Source organism: Passer domesticus, chromosome 5 (genome assembly GCF_036417665.1).
Source record: "Passer domesticus isolate bPasDom1 chromosome 5, bPasDom1.hap1, whole genome shotgun sequence".
Lineage (NCBI taxonomy): Eukaryota > Metazoa > Chordata > Aves > Passeriformes > Passeridae > Passer > Passer domesticus.
The window spans coordinates 57,926,998-57,941,966 of record NC_087478.1 but is presented as its reverse complement, the minus strand read 5'-3'; positions in this window follow the sequence as shown (position 1 = coordinate 57,941,966).

Here is a 14,969-nt window from a genome sequence, read left to right as displayed (position 1 = left end):
GATGAGTTTTGGCGGGTTTTAAAATATTTTGGCTCTTTGCGCAGAGATGACGGTGCCGGTTGCGGTGCGCTCCGGGGCGCTCCTTCTGCGGAAAGACGCCTAGGCAGCGGCACTTGGGACAGCTCCGCGTCTCCGTATTCTGCGTTTCTTGCCTTCTGCATCTCAGCAAAATGATTTCCCACTAGGTCTAGCAAGGAGAAACTGTGGCAGCTGAGTAGATGTAGCCCGGCCTGCCCTTTGAAATTGACAAGTTCTTGGCATCTCAGAGCCTCAAGGCAAGAGCAAGGTTATCTATGGTAGGCTGGGGCAGAACTAGCAGCAAGCAGAGCAAAGTTGTCCAAGAATAGCTTCCATTGGAATGCTAATGGCAATTGAAGAGGCAGGCCAGTGGCAAGCCACTAGCTTCTAGCAGTTTGAAAGTTGCAGACACAGTGCAGGTGTTGTGCGGCTTCCTTCTTGGCCTCCTAGAAGGTGCCGCGCTCTCCGTCTCTTGCTTGCCAATATGTTGCCGTGTTCCTCCTATTGTTTGGTTTGTTTTGATTTGTTTTGATGATCTTTTGGCGGGTTTTCGGAATGTTTTGGTGGTGTTTTAGAATGTTTTGTTTTCTCTTGTGTTGTTTTTATTGTCTTGGCAGGTTGTGGAATATTTGGATTCCTTTTGGCGGGTTTTCAAATATTTTGGCGGGTATTTGGAATATTTTGGTTTGCTTTCATTTGTTTTGATTATGTTTTGGCAAGTTATTGAAAGTTTCGATCACTTCTGACTGGTTTTCTAGTATTTTGGCATCTTTTCAGCATGTTTTGATCAGTTTTGGCAGGTTCTAAACTATTTTGTCAGGTTTTTGGAATTTTTTGGTTGGCTTTGATTTGTTTTTATGATGTTTTGCCAAGTTTTTTGAATGTTTTGATCAGTTCTGTCTGGTTTTCTCATGTTTTGGCATCTTTTCAGAATGTTTTGATGAGTTTTGCGGGTCTAAATTATTTTGGCGGGTTGTCGGAATATTTTGGTTGGTTTTGATTTTTTTTTATGATGTTTAGGTGGGTTTTCGGAATGTTTTGGTTGGGTTTTAGAATGTTTTGTATTCTCTTGAGTTGTTTTTATTGTGTTGGCAGGTTTTGGAATGTTTGGATTCCTTTTGGCGGGTGTTCGGAATGTTTTGGCGGGTGTTCGGAATGTTTTGATTAGTTTTGACGGGTTTTGAAATATTTTGGTGGGTTTTTAGAAGGTTTCAATTTGTTTTGATTTGTTTTGATTCTGTTTAGCCCAGTTTTTGGTGTGTTTGGATTAGCTTTGGTGGGCTTTCTCATGTTTTGTCAGGTTTTTTCGAATGTATTGATGACTTCTGTCTGGTTTTCTATTTTGGCGGGTTTGAAAATATTTTTGGATTAGTTTTGGCGGGTTTGAAAATATTTTGGCTCTTTGCGCAGAGATGACGGTGCCGGTTGCGGTGCGCTCCGGGGCGCTCCTTCTGCGGAAAGACGCCTAGGCAGCGGCACTTGGGACAGCTCCGCGTCTCCGTATTCTGCGTTTCTTGCCTTCTGCATCTCAGCAAAATGCTTTCCCACTAGGTCTAGCAAGGAGAAACTGTGGCAGCTGAGTAGATGTAGCCCGGCCCGCCCTTTGAAGTTGACAAGTTCTTGGCATCTCAGAGCCTCAAGGCAAGAGCAAGGTTCTCTATGGTAGGCTGGGGCAGAACTAGCAGCAAGCAGAGCAAAGTTGTCCAAGAATAGCTTCCATTGGAATGCTAATGGCAATTGAAGAGGCAGGCCAGTGGCAAGCCACTAGCTTCTAGCAGTTTGAAAGTTGCAGACACAGTGCAGGTGTTGTGCGGCTTCCTTCTTGGCCTCCTAGAAGGTGCCGCGCTCTCCGTCTCTTGCTTGCCAATATGTTGCCGTGTTCCTCCTATTGTTTGCTTTGTTTTGATTTGTTTTGATGATGTTTTGGGGGGTTTTCGGAATGTTTTGGTGGTGTTTTAGAATGTTTTGTTTTCTCTTGTGTTGTTTTTATTGTCTTGGCAGGTTGTGGAATATTTGGATTCCTTTTGGCGGGTTTTCAAATATTTTGGCGGGTATTTGGAATGTTTTTGGTTTGCTTTCATTTGTTTTGATTATGTTTTGGCAAGTTATTGAAAGTTTCGATCACTTCTGACTGGTTTTCTAGTATTTTGGCATCTTTTCAGAATGTTTTGATCAGTTTTGGCGGGTTCTAAACTATTTTGTTGGGTTTTTGGAATGTTTTGCTTGGTTTTGATTTGTTTTTATTTTGATTTTGCGGGTTTTCAGAATGTTTTGGTCGGTTTTCTAGAATGTTTTGGTTGGTTTTGATTTCTTTTTAATATTATTTTGTGGGTTTTGGAATGTTTTGATTTGTTTTGTCTAGTTTAAAATATTTTGGCATGTATTTGGAAGGTTTTGCTTGGTTTTCATTTTTTTTTGTTATGTTTTGGCAAGGGTTTTTTTTTGGTTTGATCAGTTCTGGCTGGTTTTCTAATATGTTGGCCGATTTTCAGAATGTTTTGATCAGTTTTGGCGGGTTTTAAGATATTTTAGAGGTTGTTTATAATATTTTGGTTTCTTTAGCTTTGTTTTTACTATATTTTGGCGGGTTTTTTGAATGTTTCGATCACTTCTGACTGGTTTTCTAGTATTTTGGCATCTTTTCCGAATGTTTTGATCAGTTTTGGCAGGTTCTAAACTATTTTGTCGGGTTTTTGGAATGTTTTGGTTGGTTTTGATTTGTTTTTATGATGTTTTGCCAAGTTTTTTGAATGTTTTGATCAGTTCTGTCTGGTTTTCTAATGTTTTGGCATCTTTTTAGAATGTTTTGATGAGTTTTGTGGGTCTAAATAATTTTGGCGGGTTTTCGGAATATTTTGGTTGGTTTTGATTTGTTTTTATGATGTTTTGGCGGGTTTTCGGAATGTGTTGGTTGGGTTTTAGAATGTTTTGTATTCTCTTGAGTTGTTTTTATTGTGTTGACAGGTTTTGGAATGTTTGGATTCCTTTTGGTGGGTGTTCGGAATGTTTTGGCGGGTATTTGGAATATTTTGATTAGTTTTGACGGGTTTTGAAATATTTTGGCGGGCTTTTAGAAGGTTTTGATTTGTTTTGATTCTGTTTAGCCCAGTTTTTGGTGTGTTTGGATTAGCTTTGGTGGGCTTGATCATGTTTTGTCAGGTTTTTTCGAATGTATTGATCTCTTCTGTCTGGTTTTCTATTTTGGCGGGTTTGAAAATATTTTTGGATTAGTTTTGGCGGGTTTTAAAATATTTTGGCTCTTTGCGCAGAGATGACGGCGCCGGTTGCGGTGCGCTCCGGGGCGCTCCTTCTGCGGAAAGACGCCTAGGCAGCGGCACTTGGGACAGCTCCGCGTCTCCGTATGCTGCGTTTCTTGCCTTCTGCATCTCAGCAAAATGCTTTCCCACTAGGTCTAGCAAGGAGAAACTGTGGCAGCTGAGTAGATGTAGCCCGGCCCGCCCTTTGAAGTTGACAAGTTCTTGGCATCTCAGAGCCTCAAGGCAAGAGCAAGGTTCTCTATGGTAGGCTGGGGCAGAACTAGCAGCAAGCAGAGCAAAGTTGTCCAAGAATACCTTCCATTGGAATGCTAATGGCAATTGAAGAGGCAGGCCAGTGGCAAGCCACTAGCTTCTAGCAGTTTGAAAGTTGCAGACACAGTGCAGGTGTTGTGCGGCTTCCTTCTTGGCCTCCTAGAAGGTGCCGCGCTCTCCGTCTCTTGCTTGCCAATATGTTGCCGTGTTCCTCCTATTGTTTGGTTGGTTTTGATTTGTTTTGATGATGTTTTGGGGGGTTTTCGGAATGTTTTGGTGGTGTTTTAGAATGTTTTGTTTTCTCTTGTGTTGTTTTTACTGTCTTGGCAGGTTGTGGAATATTTGGATTCCTTTTGGCGGGTTTTCAAATATTTTGGCGGGTATTTGGAATATTTTGGTTTGCTTTCATTTGTTTTGATTATGTTTTGGCAAGTTATTGAAAGTTTCGATCACTTCTGACTGGTTTTCTAGTATTTTGGCATCTTTTCAGCATGTTTTGATCAGTTTTGGCAGGTTCTAAACTATTTTGTCAGGTTTTTGGAATTTTTTGGTTGGCTTTGATTTGTTTTTGTGATGTTTTGCCAAGTTTTTTGAATGTTTTGATCAGTTCTGTCTGGTTTTCTAATGTTTTGGCATCTTTTCAGAATGTTTTGATGAGTTTTGCGGGTCTAGATTATTTTGGCGGGTTGTCGGAATATTTTGGTTGGTTTTGATTTTTTTTTATGATGTTTTGGCGGGTTTTCGGAATGTTTTGGTTGGGTTTTAGAATGTTTTGTATTCTCTTGAGTTGTTTTTATTGTGTTGGCAGGTTTTGGAATGTTTGGATTCCTTTTGGCGGGTGTTCGGAATGTTTTGGCGGGTGTTCGGAATGTTTTGATTAGTTTTGACAGGTTTTGAAATATTTTGGTGGGTTTTTAGAAGGTTTCAATTTGTTTTGATTTGTTTTGATTCTGTTTAGCCCAGTTTTTGGTGTGTTTGGATTAGCTTTGGTGGGCTTTATCATGTTTTGTCAGGTTTTTTCGAATGTATTGATGACTTCTGTCTGGTTTTCTATTTTGGCGGGTTTGAAAATATTTTTGGATTAGTTTTGGCGGGTTTGAAAATATTTTGGCTCTTTGCGCAGAGATGACGGTGCCGGTTGCGGTGCGCTCCGGGGCGCTCCTTCTGCGGAAAGACGCCTAGGCAGCGGCACTTGGGACAGCTCCGCGTCTCCGTATGCTGCGTTTCTTGCCTTCTGCATCTCAGCAAAATGCTTTCCCACTATGTCTAGCAAGGAGAAACTGTGGCAGCTGAGTAGATGTAGCCCGGCCCGCCCTTTGAAGTTGACAAGTTCTTGGCATCTCAGAGCCTCAAGGCAAGAGCAAGGTTCTCTATGGTAGGCTGGGGCAGAACTAGCAGCAAGCAGAGCAAAGTTGTCCAAGAATAGCTTCCATTGGAATGCTAATGGCAATTGAAGAGGCAGGCCGGTGGCAAGCCACTAGCTTCTAGCAGTTTGAAAGTTGCAGACACAGTGCAGGTGTTGTGCGGCTTCCTTCTTGGCCTCCTAGAAGGTGCCGCGCTCTCCGTCTCTTGCTTGCCAATATGTTGCCGTGTTCCTCCTATTGTTTGGTTTGTTTTGATTTGTTTTTATGATGTTTTGGCGGGTTTTCGGAATGTTTTGGTGGTGTTTTAGAATGTTTTGTTTTCTCTTGTGTTGTTTTTACTGTCTTGGCAGGTTGTGGAATATTTGGATTCCTTTTGGCGGGTTTTCAAATATTTTGGCGGGTATTTGGAATATTTTGGTTTGCTTTCATTTGTTTTGATTATGTTTTGGCAAGTTATTGAAAGTTTCGATCACTTCTGACTGGTTTTCTAGTATTTTGGCATCTTTTCAGCATGTTTTGATCAGTTTTGGCAGGTTCTAAACTATTTTGTCATGTTTTTGGAATGTTTTGGTTGGCTTTGATTTGTTTTTATGATGTTTTGCCAAGTTTTTTGAATGTTTTGATCAGTTCTGTCTGGTTTTCTAATGTTTTGGCATCTTTTCAGAATGTTTTGATGAGTTTTGCGGGTCTAAATTATTTTGGCGGGTTTTCGGAATATTTTGGTTGGTTTTGATTTTTTTTTATGATGTTTTGGCGGGTTTTCGGAATGTTTTGGTTGGGTTTTAGAATGTTTTGTATTCTCTTGAGTTGTTTTTATTGTGTTGGCAGGTTTTGGAATGTTTGGATTCCTTTTGGCGGGTGTTCGGAATGTTTTGGCGGGTGTTCGGAATGTTTTGATTAGTTTTGACGGGTTTTGAAATATTTTGGTGGGTTTTTAGAAGGTTTCAATTTGTTTTGATTTGTTTTGATTCTGTTTAGCCCAGTTTTTGGTGTGTTTGGATTAGCTTTGGTGGGCTTTCTCATGTTTTGTCAGGTTTTTTCGAATGTATTGATGACTTCTGTCTGGTTTTCTATTTTGGCGGGTTTGAAAATATTTTTGGATTAGTTTTGGCGGGTTTGAAAATATTTTGGCTCTTTGCGCAGAGATGACGGTGCCGGTTGCGGTGCGCTCCGGGGCGCTCCTTCTGCGGAAAGACGCCTAGGCAGCGGCACTTGGGACAGCTCCGCGTCTCCGTATTCTGCGTTTCTTGCCTTCTGCATCTCAGCAAAATGCTTTCCCACTAGGTCTAGCAAGGAGAAACTGTGGCAGCTGAGTAGATGTAGCCCGGCCCGCCCTTTGAAGTTGACAAGTTCTTGGCATCTCAGAGCCTCAAGGCAAGAGCAAGGTTATCTATGGTAGGCTGGGGCAGAACTAGCAGCAAGCAGAGCAAAGTTGTCCAAGAATAGCTTCCATTGGAATGCTAATGGCAATTGAAGAGGCAGGCCAGTGGCAAGCCACTAGCTTCTAGCAGTTTGAAAGTTGCAGACACAGTGCAGGTGTTGTGCGGCTTCCTTCTTGGCCTCCTAGAAGGTGCCGCGCTCTCCGTCTCTTGCTTGCCAATATGTTGCCGTGTTCCTCCTATTGTTTGGTTGGTTTTGATTTGTTTTGATGATGTTTTGGGGGGTTTTCGGAATGTTTTGGTGGTGTTTTAGAATGTTTTGTTTTCTCTTGTGTTGTTTTTATTGTCTTGGCAGGTTGTGGAATATTTGGATTCCTTTTGGCGGGTTTTCAAATATTTTGGCGGGTATTTGGAATGTTTTTGGTTTGCTTTCATTTGTTTTGATTATGTTTTGGCAAGTTATTGAAAGTTTCGATCACTTCTGACTGGTTTTCTAGTATTTTGGCATCTTTTCAGAATGTTTTGATCAGTTTTGGCAGGTTCTAAACTATTTTGTTGGGTTTTTGGAATGTTTTGCTTGGTTTTGATTTGTTTTTATTTTGATTTTGCGGGTTTTCAGAATGTTTTCGTCGGTTTTCTAGAATGTTTTGGTTGGTTTTGATTTCTTTTTAATATTATTTTGTGGGTTTTGGAATGTTTTGATTTGTTTTGTCTAGTTTAAAATATTTTGGCATGTATTTGGAAGGTTTTGCTTGGTTTTCATTTTTTTTTGTTATATTTTGGCAAGGGTTTTTTTTTGGTTTGATCAGTTCTGGCTGGTTTTCTAATATGTTGGCCGATTTTCAGAATGTTTTGATCAGTTTTGGCGGGTTTTAAGATATTTTAGAGGTTGTTTATAATATTTTGGTTTCTTTAGCTTTGTTTTTACTATATTTTGGCGGGTTTTTTGAATGTTTCGATCACTTCTGACTGGTTTTCTAGTATTTTGGCATCTTTTCCGAATGTTTTGATCAGTTTTGGCAGGTTCTAAACTATTTTGTCGGGTTTTTGGAATGTTTTGGTTGGTTTTGATTTGTTTTTATGATGTTTTGCCAAGTTTTTTGAATGTTTTGATCAGTTCTGTCTGGTTTTCTAATGTTTTGGCATCTTTTTAGAATGTTTTGATGAGTTTTGTGGGTGTAAATAATTTTGGCGGGTTTTCGGAATATTTTGGTTGGTTTTGATTTGTTTTTATGATGTTTTGGCGGGTTTTCGGAATGTGTTGGTTGGGTTTTAGAATGTTTTGTATTCTCTTGAGTTGTTTTTATTGTGTTGACAGGTTTTGGAATGTTTGGATTCCTTTTGGTGGGTGTTCGGAATGTTTTGGCGGGTATTTGGAATATTTTGATTAGTTTTGACGGGTTTTGAAATATTTTGGCGGGCTTTTAGAAGGTTTTGATTTGTTTTGATTCTGTTTAGCCCAGTTTTTGGTGTGTTTGGATTAGCTTTGGTGGGCTTGATCATGTTTTGTCAGGTTTTTTCGAATGTATTGATCTCTTCTGTCTGGTTTTCTATTTTGGCGGGTTTGAAAATATTTTTGGATTAGTTTTGGCGGGTTTTAAAATATTTTGGCTCTTTGCGCAGAGATGACGGCGCCGGTTGCGGTGCGCTCCGGGGCGCTCCTTCTGCGGAAAGACGCCTAGGCAGCGGCACTTGGGACAGCTCCGCGTCTCCGTATGCTGCGTTTCTTGCCTTCTGCATCTCAGCAAAATGCTTTCCCACTAGGTCTAGCAAGGAGAAACTGTGGCAGCTGAGTAGATGTAGCCCGGCCCGCCCTTTGAAGTTGACAAGTTCTTGGCATCTCAGAGCCTCAAGGCAAGAGCAAGGTTATCTATGGTAGGCTGGGGCAGAACTAGCAGCAAGCAGAGCAAAGTTGTCCAAGAATACCTTCCATTGGAATGCTAATGGCAATTGAAGAGGCAGGCCAGTGGCAAGCCACTAGCTTCTAGCAGTTTGAAAGTTGCAGACACAGTGCAGGTGTTGTGCGGCTTCCTTCTTGGCCTCCTAGGAGGTGCCGCGCTCTCCGTCTCTTGCTTGCCAATATGTTGCCGTGTTCCTCTTATTGTTTGGTTTGTTTTGATTTGTTTTGATGATGTTTTGGCGGGTTTTCGGAATGTTTTGGTGGTGTTTTAGAATGTTTTGTTTTCTCTTGTGTTGTTTTTATTGTGTTGGCAGGTTGTGGAACGTTTGGATTCCTTTTGGCGGGTTTTAAAATATTTTGGCGGGTATTTGGAATGTTTGGGTTTGCTTTCATTTGTTTTGATTATGTTTTGGCAAGTTATTGAATGTTTTGATCACTTCTGACTGGTTTTCTAGTATTTTGGCATCTTTTCAGAATGTTTTGATCAGTTTTGGCGGGTTCTAAACTATTTTGTTGGGTTTTTGGAATGTTTTGCTTGGTTTTGATTTGTTTTTATTTTGATTTTGCGGGTTTTCAGAATGTTTTGGTCGGTTTTCTAGAATGTTTTGGTTGGTTTTGATTTCTTTTTAATATTATTTTGTGGGTTTTGGAATGTTTTGATTTGTTTTGTCTAGTTTAAAATATTTTGGCATGTATTTGGAAGGTTTTGCTTGGTTTTCATTTTTTTTTGTTATGTTTTGGCAAGGGTTTTTTTTTGGTTTGATCAGTTCTGGCTGGTTTTCTAATATGTTGGCCGATTTTCAGAATGTTTTGATCAGTTTTGGCGGGTTTTAAGATATTTTAGAGGTTGTTTATAATATTTTGGTTTCTTTAGCTTTGTTTTTACTATATTTTGGCGGGTTTTTTGAATGTTTCGATCACTTCTGACTGGTTTTCTAGTATTTTGGCATCTTTTCCGAATGTTTTGATCAGTTTTGGCAGGTTCTAAACTATTTTGTCGGGTTTTTGGAATGTTTTGGTTGGTTTTGATTTGTTTTTATGATGTTTTGCCAAGTTTTTTGAATGTTTTGATCAGTTCTGGCTGGTTTTCTAATGTTTTGGCATCTTTTTAGAATGTTTTGATGAGTTTTGCGGGTCTAAATAATTTTGGCGGGTTTTCGGAATATTTTGGTTGGTTTTGATTTTTTTTTATGATGTGTTGGCGGGTTTTCGGAATGTGTTGGTTGGGTTTTAGAATGTTTTGTATTCTCTTGAGTTGTTTTTATTGTGTTGACAGGTTTTGGAATGTTTGGATTCCTTTTGGTGGGTGTTCGGAACGTTTTGGCGGGTATTTGGAATATTTTGATTAGTTTTGACGGGTTTTGAAATATTTTGGCGGGCTTTTAGAAGGTTTTGATTTGTTTTGATTCTGTTTAGCCCAGTTTTTGGTGTGTTTGGATTAGCTTTGGTGGGCTTGATCATGTTTTGTCAGGTTTTTTCGAATGTATTGATCTCTTCTGTCTGGTTTTCTATTTTGGCGGGTTTGAAAATATTTTTGGATTAGTTTTGGCGGGTTTTAAAATATTTTGGCTCTTTGCGCAGAGATGACGGTGCCGGTTGCGGTGCGCTCCGGGGCGCTCCTTCTGCGGAAAGACGCCTAGGCAGCGGCACTTGGGACAGCTCCGCGTCTCCGTATGCTGCGTTTCTTGCCTTCTGCATCTCAGCAAAATGCTTTCCCACTAGGTCTAGCAAGGAGAAACTGTGGCAGCTGAGTAGATGTAGCCCGGCCCGCCCTTTGAAGTTGACAAGTTCTTGGCATCTCAGAGCCTCAAGGCAAGAGCAAGGTTATCTATGGTAGGCTGGGGCAGAACTAGCAGCAAGCAGAGCAAAGTTGTCCAAGAATAGCTTCCATTGGAATGCTAATGGCAATTGAAGAGGCAGGCCAGTGGCAAGCCACTAGCTTCTAGCAGTTTGAAAGTTGCAGACACAGTGCAGGTGTTGTGCGGCTTCCTTCTTGGCCTCCTAGAAGGTGCCGCGCTCTCCGTCTCTTGCTTGCCAATATGTTGCCGTGTTCCTCTTATTGTTTGGTTTGTTTTGATTTGTTTTTATGATGTTTTGGCGGGTTTTCGGAATGTTTTGGTGGTGTTTTAGAATGTTTTGTTTTCTCTTGTGTTGTTTTTATTGTGTTGGCAGGTTGTGGAACGTTTGGATTCCTTTTGGCGGGTTTTAAAATATTTTGGCGGGTATTTGGAATGTTTGGGTTTGCTTTCATTTGTTTTGATTATGTTTTGGCAAGTTATTGAATGTTTTGATCACTTCTGACTGGTTTTCTAGTATTTTGGCATCTTTTCAGAATGTTTTGATCAGTTTTGGCGGGTTCTAAACTATTTTGTTGGGTTTTTGGAATGTTTTGCTTGGTTTTGATTTGTTTTTATTTTGATTTTGCGGGTTTTCAGAATGTTTTGGTCGGTTTTCTAGAATGTTTTGGTTGGTTTTGATTTCTTTTTAATATTATTTTGTGGGTTTTGGAATGTTTTGATTTGTTTTGTCTAGTTTAAAATATTTTGGCATGTATTTGGAAGGTTTTGCTTGGTTTTCATTTTTTTTTGTTATGTTTTGGCAAGGGTTTTTTTTTGGTTTGATCAGTTCTGGCTGGTTTTCTAATATGTTGGCCGATTTTCAGAATGTTTTGATCAGTTTTGGCGGGTTTTAAGATATTTTAGAGGTTGTTTATAATATTTTGGTTTCTTTAGCTTTGTTTTTACTATATTTTGGCGGGTTTTTTGAATGTTTCGATCACTTCTGACTGGTTTTCTAGTATTTTGGCATCTTTTCCGAATGTTTTGATCAGTTTTGGCAGGTTCTAAACTATTTTGTCGGGTTTTTGGAATGTTTTGGTTGGTTTTGATTTGTTTTTATGATGTTTTGCCAAGTTTTTTGAATGTTTTGATCAGTTCTGGCTGGTTTTCTAATGTTTTGGCATCTTTTTAGAATGTTTTGATGAGTTTTGTGGGTCTAAATAATTTTGGCGGGTTTTCGGAATATTTTGGTTGGTTTTGATTTGTTTTTATGATGTTTTGGCGGGTTTTCGGAATGTGTTGGTTGGGTTTTAGAATGTTTTGTATTCTCTTGAGTTGTTTTTATTGTGTTGACAGGTTTTGGAATGTTTGGATTCCTTTTGGTGGGTGTTCGGAATGTTTTGGCGGGTATTTGGAATATTTTGATTAGTTTTGACGGGTTTTGAAATATTTTGGCGGGCTTTTAGAAGGTTTTGATTTGTTTTGATTCTGTTTAGCCCAGTTTTTGGTGTGTTTGGATTAGCTTTGGTGGGCTTGATCATGTTTTGTCAGGTTTTTTCGAATGTATTGATCTCTTCTGTCTGGTTTTCTATTTTGGCGGGTTTGAAAATATTTTTGGATTAGTTTTGGCGGGTTTGAAAATATTTTGGCTCTTTGCGCAGAGATGACGGCGCCGGTTGCGGTGCGCTCCGGGGCGCTCCTTCTGCGGAAAGACGCCTAGGCAGCGGCACTTGGGACAGCTCCGCGTCTCCGTATGCTGCGTTTCTTGCCTTCTGCATCTCAGCAAAATGCTTTCCCACTAGGTCTAGCAAGGAGAAACTGTGGCAGCTGAGTAGATGTAGCCCGGCCCGCCCTTTGAAGTTGACAAGTTCTTGGCATCTCAGAGCCTCAAGGGAAGAGCAAGGTTCTCTATGGTAGGCTGGGGCAGAACTAGCAGCAAGCAGAGCAAAGTTGTCCAAGAATAGCTTCCATTGGAATGCTAATGGCAATTGAAGAGGCAGGCCAGTGGCAAGCCACTAGCTTCTAGCAGTTTGAAAGTTGCAGACACAGTGCAGGTGTTGTGCGGCTTCCTTCTTGGCCTCCTAGAAGGTGCCGCGCTCTCCGTCTCTTGCTTGCCAATATGTTGCCGTGTTCCTCTTATTGTTTGGTTTGTTTTGATTTGTTTTGATGATGTTTTGGCGGGTTTTCGGAATGTTTTGGTGGTGTTTTAGAATGTTTTGTTTTCTCTTGTGTTGTTTTTATTGTGTTGGCAGGTTGTGGAACGTTTGGATTCCTTTTGGCGGGTTTTAAAATATTTTGGCGGGTATTTGGAATGTTTGGGTTTGCTTTCATTTGTTTTGATTATGTTTTGGCAAGTTATTGAATGTTTTGATCACTTCTGACTGGTTTTCTAGTATTTTGGCATCTTTTCAGAATGTTTTGATCAGTTTTGGCGGGTTCTAAACTATTTTGTTGGGTTTTTGGAATGTTTTGCTTGGTTTTGATTTGTTTTTATTTTGATTTTGCGGGTTTTCAGAATGTTTTGGTCGGTTTTCTAGAATGTTTTGGTTGGTTTTGATTTCTTTTTAATATTATTTTGTGGGTTTTGGAATGTTTTGATTTGTTTTGTCTAGTTTAAAATATTTTGGCATGTATTTGGAAGGTTTTGCTTGGTTTTCATTTTTTTTTGTTATGTTTTGGCAAGGGTTTTTTTTTGGTTTGATCAGTTCTGGCTGGTTTTCTAATATGTTGGCCGATTTTCAGAATGTTTTGATCAGTTTTGGCGGGTTTTAAGATATTTTAGAGGTTGTTTATAATATTTTGGTTTCTTTAGCTTTGTTTTTACTATATTTTGGCGGGTTTTTTGAATGTTTCGATCACTTCTGACTGGTTTTCTAGTATTTTGGCATCTTTTCCGAATGTTTTGATCAGTTTTGGCAGGTTCTAAACTATTTTGTCGGGTTTTTGGAATGTTTTGGTTGGTTTTGATTTGTTTTTATGATGTTTTGCCAAGTTTTTTGAATGTTTTGATCAGTTCTGGCTGGTTTTCTAATGTTTTGGCATCTTTTTAGAATGTTTTGATGAGTTTTGTGGGTCTAAATAATTTTGGCGGGTTTTCGGAATATTTTGGTTGGTTTTGATTTGTTTTTATGATGTTTTGGCGGGTTTTCGGAATGTGTTGGTTGGGTTTTAGAATGTTTTGTATTCTCTTGAGTTGTTTTTATTGTGTTGACAGGTTTTGGAATGTTTGGATTCCTTTTGGTGGGTGTTCGGAATGTTTTGGCGGGTATTTGGAATATTTTGATTAGTTTTGACGGGTTTTGAAATATTTTGGCGGGCTTTTAGAAGGTTTTGATTTGTTTTGATTCTGTTTAGCCCAGTTTTTGGAGTGTTTGGATTAGCTTTGGTGGGCTTGATCATGTTTTGTCAGGTTTTTTCGAATGTATTGATGACTTCTGTCTGGTTTTCTATTTTGGCGGGTTTGAAAATATTTTTGGATTAGTTTTGGCGGGTTTTAAAATATTTTGGCTCTTTGCGCAGAGATGACGGCGCCGGTTGCGGTGCGCTCCGGGGCGCTCCTTCTGCGGAAAGACGCCTAGGCAGCGGCACTTGGGACAGCTCCCCGTCTCCGTATGCTGCGTTTCTTGCCTTCTGCATCTCAGCAAAATGCTTTCCCACTAGGTCTAGCAAGGAGAAACTGTGGCAGCTGAGTAGATGTAGCCCGGCCCGCCCTTTGAAGTTGACAAGTTCTTGGCATCTCAGAGCCTCAAGGCAAGAGCAAGGTTCTCTATGGTAGGCTGGGGCAGAACTAGCAGCAAGCAGAGCAAAGTTGTCCAAGAATAGCTTCCATTGGAATGCTAATGGCAATTGAAGAGGCAGGCCAGTGGCAAGCCACTAGCTTCTAGCAGTTTGAAAGTTGCAGACACAGTGCAGGTGTTGTGCGGCTTCCTTCTTGGCCTCCTAGAAGGTGCCGCGCTCTCCGTCTCTTGCTTGCCAATATGTTGCCGTGTTCCTCCTATTGTTTGGTTTGTTTTGATTTGTTTTGATGATGTTTTGGTGGGTTTTCGGAATGTTTTGGTGGTGTTTTAGAATGTTTTGTTTTCTCTTGTGTTGTTTTTATTGTCTTGGCAGGTTGTGGAATATTTGGATTCCTTTTGGCGGGTTTTAAAATATTTTGGCGGGTATTTGGAATGTTTTTGGTTTGCTTTCATTTGTTTTGATTATGTTTTGGCAAGTTATTGAAAGTTTCGATCACTTCTGACTGGTTTTCTAGTATTTTGGCATCTTTTCAGAATGTTTTGATCAGTTTTGGCAGGTTCTAAACTATTTTGTCAGGTTTTTGGAATTTTTTGGTTGGTTTTGATTTGTTTTTATGATGTTTTGCCTAGTTTTTTCAATGTTTTGATCAGTTCTGTCTGGTTTTCTAATGTTTTGGCATCTTTTCAGAAAGTTTTGATGAGTTTTGCGGGTCTAAATTATTTTGGCGGGTTTTCGGAATATTTTGGTTGGTTTTGATTTTTTTTTTATGATGTTTTGGTGGGTTTTCGGAATGTTTTGGTTGGGTTTTAGAATGTTTTGTATTCTCTTGAGTTGTTTTTATTGTGTTGGCAGGTTTTGGAATGTTTGGATTCCTTTTGGCGGGTGTTCGGAATGTTTTGGCGGGTGTTCGGAATGTTTTGATTAGTTTTGAGGGGTTTTGAAATATTTTGGTGGGTTTTTAGAAGGTTTCGATTTGTTTTGATTTGTTTTGATTCTGTTTAGCCCAGTTTTTGGTGTGTTTGGATTAGCTTTGGTGGGCTTGATCATGTTTTGTCAGGTTTTTTCGAATGTATTGATCTCTTCTGTCTGGTTTTCTATTTTGGCGGGTTTGAAAATATTTTTGGATTAGTTTTGGCGGGTTTTAAAATATTTTGGCTCTTTGCGCAGAGATGACGGCGCCGGTTGCGGTGCGCTCCGGGGCGCTCCTTCTGCGGAAAGACGCCTAGGCAGCGGCACTTGGGACAGCTCCGCGTCTCCGTATG